We start from the raw sequence: 5,470 nt of genomic DNA on the forward strand, positions 1-5,470 counted from the left end.
GATATTCTGTCAACCATTTCTTCTCATACCTTTTTTTGTCACTGAGACAGCCCATATTGCAAAGAAAAATCTTAGTGAGTGGAAAACTACACTAAACAAAGAGACGGGTCGGCTGTGCGCTCGGCAGTCCCAAGTATCTGCCTCTCATTTCAATGGCGTTTGGACAAACAGACCCAGGGACGCCCCTTCCTCTAGCCTCAGACCACCCTCCAACCTGTCTTCCAGTCGCAACCTTCGGAACCAGCCACTCAGCTACCCACGGCCTGCGGGACCAGCCAACACCATTTTTTGAGCTTTAGACCCTTATTACCAACCAACCATGAGCTCCTAGATTCGTCAGAATTATTCCGCCGAGGTGGAGGCACCGTCAACCGCCAGGTCAACGTGCGTGCGGGCCTCTTACTCCTACCTCTCGCTGGGCTTCTATTTCCACCGCTTCGATGTGGCTCTGGAAGGCGTGGGTTGTTTTTTCCAAGAATGGGCCGAGGAGAAGCTCAGCGGTGCCAAGTGTCTCTTGAAAATGCAAAACCAGCACTGCAGCCGTGCCCCCTTCCATGACGTGCAGACGCCATCCGGAGAAGAGTGGGGTAAAACCCAGGACGCTACGGAAGCCGCCATTCTCCTGGAGCGGAACCGAACAAGGCCCTTCTAGACCAGCATGCCCTGGGCTCTGCCCACGCAGACCCCGCCTCTCTGACTTCCGGGAGAGCCACTTCCTGTGTGAGCAGGTGGAACTCGTCAAGACCGAGGACCTCCTGGGTGAGCAGGTGAAACTCATAAAGAAGATGGCAAGCGCCTGACTTACCTCCTCAAGCTGGCTGGTCTCCAGTCTGGGCTGGGCAAGTATCTCTTCAAAAAGCTCACCCTCGAGCACGACTAGGAGCCTCTGAACACAGTGGCCTTTGAGGAGCCCCTTTGGTCAGGGCTTCTGCCAGAAGCCTCTCTCTGCAGCCACTAGGCAGCTTTTTTTTTTTTTTTTTTTTTTTGTAATTGAAGTATAGTCAGTTTACAATGTTGTGTCAATTTCTGGTGTACAGCATAATGCTTCAGTCATACATGAACACACATCTATTCATTTTCATATTCTTTTTCACTGCAAGTTACTACAAGATATTGAATATAGTTCCCTGTGCTATACACTGTGAACTTGTTGTTTACCTATTTTATATATGTTAGTATCTGCAAACCTTGAACTCCCAATTTATCCTTTCCCACCCCTTTTTCCCCTAGTAACCATAAGTTTGTTTTTGATGTCTGAGTCTGTTTCTGTTTTGTAAATAAGTTCGTTTATTTATTTATTTATTTATTTATTTATTTATTTATTTATTTATTTATTTATTTATTTATTTTTTAGATTCCACATATAAGTGATATCATATAGTATTTTTCTTTCTCTTTCTGGCTTACTTCACACAGAATGACAATCTCCAGGTCCATCCATGTTGCTGCACATGGAATTATTTTATTTTTTATTTTTTTTTAGGCAGCCTTTTAACTACCCTGGAGCCTTCTCCCAAGCCTTGGACCAAAAAGAAACACAACGCTTTTTGCAGGGAAAAAAATATATATATGGGTCCTATGCTCAAAATACAAATATTGCAAAGATACATTCTTTTTCTTTCAATCAAGATTTAACACGCACAAGAGAAAAATCATATTTTATTCCTGTTTGTCTTAAGCCTCATGTAGTCTTCAGTTCATAAACTTCCAGAAAACTTTCAAAGTTCTCAACAAATACGTTTTGCAGATCATTTTAGAAATCAACTGCCATATACCAACAGGACTGTTTTCCCCATGGGGTTTGACAAACTGCATCTATTTATATAGAGGAGCAGGCCAAGAAGGACCAGGATACTTTAAAGACTCCATACACCAGATATGAAGAATTATTATCAAGTGATACTTTATAGTATATTATAAAGTGTGATATTGGCACAATGATCTAAAAAATAATAAACCAACAGAATAAAAAGAGGTGCCCAATACAGGTCCATTCGTGTATTGATATCTGGGGGATATGACATTACAAATCAGAGGGAAACAATGTCCTATAGAGTAAATGGTATCCCATAAAAGGTTCCCAATATAGGGGTGGGGGATAACTAAATTCCTAAATGAAGATGTCTTCAGTTTTATTTAATTACCAAACAATAAAAGAAAAAGAGGCAAATAAAGGTACCAACCAATATTTTTAAACTATAACACAGTAAATAGTTATATAAATCATGTGACTTCATTGTATTTTTGCAATCATTTCTTTATCACTTTAAAATAATCTGGGGTTTAGTAGGGCTGACTAACATTTTAAAAAAAATACATTACTGCCTATGATTCAGCTCTTAAACACATATGCTTAATTTGATATTAAGAAATAGTTTTAACATGCCCTTTGGCCTAACAAAAGCCAAACAGGGGATTTTTTCAAAATCATAGGATTGTGGAGATTGGATGAGAGTATGAATGAAATGAGATTGATCATGAATCAATAAGTTCTGAAGCAAAACAGTGGGCATCTAGGGATTTATTATACTGTTCTCTCCACTTTGGTGTATGTTTGAAATTTTCCATAACTAAGAAAGTTTAAAAAAAAGAAAAAGAAAAGAAAAAGAGTGTCTGGTAAGCATCTCAAGTAAGAAAGAGTTATTCAGAACTTGTGTGCTATTATTTTCAGAAAATTTTGCATATATATCACGCATATATCTATGGGCATAATAAAAGTATATGTGCATGAAACTTTGTGTTATACACACATATATATAACACAACTTTTTGGAGCAGACAAGCCTGCATTCTTATACCTTCATGTTACAGGTGAGGATCCTGATCTCTCATAAGTGGTTATCTTCTGTTTGCCCCTCCAGGACCCCTCTCCACCCTTCTCCAGTGACCTGCCAGGGTGAGGTTTCCAGGATCCCAGCCCCTGTAGGTTCTGACTGGGTCTGGACAATGGAGAGCATCGAAGAAATGTGAGGAAGGGAGGAGGAAGGTGAGGTCAGGGGATTTGTTTCCCTGGCTCTCTCCCCACTAGACAGTCTCAAAGTGAGCTGAGTACGACTCTCCACTGAAGGTTACTGTACCTGTCAAGAAGGCCAATTCCACAAGACCTTTCTCTGCTGCGTTCCCAAAACTGATCCCTCTATTGTTGCCTTCGGACACAGGTTGTTTCAGCTCAGCTGCTGCTTTCCCCAGATTCCTGCACAAGCCCTTGTATGGGGTTGTACTGACACCTCTGTAATAGTTTTGTGTGCCATCTGTTTTCTGTTAGGATCCTAGTTACCATGCTCTTCATTAAACAAAGATGGCATATAGATATTCCAAACAGAGATGGGGAGATTATTGTACACTCCATGAACAAATATTTCTGATGCTTCAGTTATGTCCTGGGTGATTCCCAAGCTGGACACAGCATTTATAGGCATAAAGAAAAAGAGAGATGTGGACTTGAGGGTATCAACTAGATACTCACTAGTTCACAAACCAGTTCCCTTTGCTAACAGACACGGAGGGAACTGAGAAGACAGTCCTTTCTCTGAAAAGCCCAAATTGTGAGAGTAACTCCACTCCTCTAACTTTCCCCATATCCAAATCTAGACTCAGTGCTATACCACATCACATAGCACATCAAATATTGCACTATAATTACCTGAGTACAGGTATTTATCTCCTCCAGTGGGCTGTGAGCAATTCAAGGAAAAGAGTCTGTCTTATTCAACCTTACATGCTCACCATCCGGCGTAGTGCCTGGCATACAACAGACACATGGTAAACATTAACTGAATGAATAAATGAGTACCAGTGGGGCCAGTGTGCTCCATAGCAGGGCTCTAAACAGAGGGTCTTCTCACCTTCTAGTCACCATCTGGCTTCCCAAAGCAGCACCAAATCCTAACGTGACCTTGGTACCACGGAATAAAGAACCTTTCTCATCTACATCACTCCCATCTGCCTGGCTACAGCCAACATACGGTCCTGAGGCTGAGACACACCTTCATTTGTTAGAAGGGGGAGGGGGAGCAGATGGTAAATGAATGTACTAAAGCTCATTAATTCTTAATGGAGGCTTCCTCCTGGATGTAATTAGAACAAAAAGAAGGAAGAGCCAAAGGAGGAGTGTTTGGGAAATAAAGTAGGCAGCTGGAAGAGGTTTATGAAAAGTATAAACCCTCAGGGAGCTTTCCATTAGAGAGGATAATACCCACACTTCACAGCAGCATGGTTCTCCACAGCCAGCAAAACACGTCTGCGAACACGGTTTCAGTGGAGTCTCAGGAAATGATTGTGAGACACAGAGGAGAGTTTTTAGTTTTCCAATTATGTAGATAAAGAAAGTGGTGCTTAGAGAAGTTAAGTGACCTGCCTTGAGTAACGTGGCTGGAGAGTAATAGAATAAGGACGGATTTAAAATATTATGACACTGAATTGGGTCTCCATCCTCTGTGGCTGTGAATGGAGAGCAACTTTCAGACCAGTTTCTAAAAAGCAAGTGACAGTCCACCCAGCTCAGCTACTTCACACCATACTCTTCTCTTCCTAGCGTATTACCAACCACTTAAAGACGTCCAGTTCCCTTCTACTTCTGATTGGCAAGAAGGACACAGAGGTTCTTAGGAGCCTAGCATTTTTATTTATGTCCCCGTAGAAAACAGAATCTACCTCAAGCCAAGAGAGAAGGGTACTCTTCCTATTAGATTCAGTTAATATGATTCCATTTCTTCCCACTGTTCCCAACACAAAATAAATATTCAAATATACAGTTGCATAGAAATTGAGAATTACATATAGTACTTTGATCTTACAGAAAGTGTGCAGCATAAATCTGAGATACCAGCATTAAATGCAGAGACTTTATTTCTAAGGGCTGCTAAGCCTGGGTGTTCATATTCAATGTTGGTCTATTCCAAAAGAAGTAAATTACTTGAAAATTGACTCTTTGCATCAAAGTAAACATGCCCCTTGAAGCCTTCTTCCTCTCTCAAAGGTACACAGCTGACTTAGTTCAGAAGTGAGTGGAAAAGAGTAAGAAAGATGTTCTATTTAACCAGCATCAATTACTTATAGATATCTTGTTCTCAAAATCTTTCCCCCCACCAAGGAAGCATTCAGCCAACATTTTTATTGGACCGATGCCCAGATTGCTTCATTAATTCATGCAACAACCTTTGTTGGAGTACTCCAGGCATTACTGCTCATGAGTCCTACAGAGCACAAATATATTTCCAGAAATACCGTCATTTGTATTACATATGGCTTTAAAGTATCTTCATAAATTACACCTTCAAAGCAAACTGCAGAGCACTGAAGTCTTTCACTATGTCATCTCAGTTTCACCAGACCCATTGCCTTTTATCTACATATGCAATGAAAATAAATTGGTTTTAGTGAGCTTGGTCCTTTGGTTTCATCAACATCATCATAAGGTATTTTTGATGATGTATGATCTTGAAATCTGTAATGGTATCTTTCTGCTCTG

General features: G+C 40.8%; 1 pseudogene; it reads left to right on the forward strand.

Moving 5' to 3' along the window:
* Positions 1-319: 319 nt before the first annotated feature.
* Positions 320-4,958, forward strand: LOC141577465 (ferritin light chain-like; annotated as a pseudogene).
* Positions 4,959-5,470: the final 512 nt, after the last annotated feature.

The sequence above is a fragment of the Camelus bactrianus genome, chromosome 4 (assembly GCF_048773025.1).
Source record: "Camelus bactrianus isolate YW-2024 breed Bactrian camel chromosome 4, ASM4877302v1, whole genome shotgun sequence".
NCBI lineage: Eukaryota > Metazoa > Chordata > Mammalia > Artiodactyla > Camelidae > Camelus > Camelus bactrianus.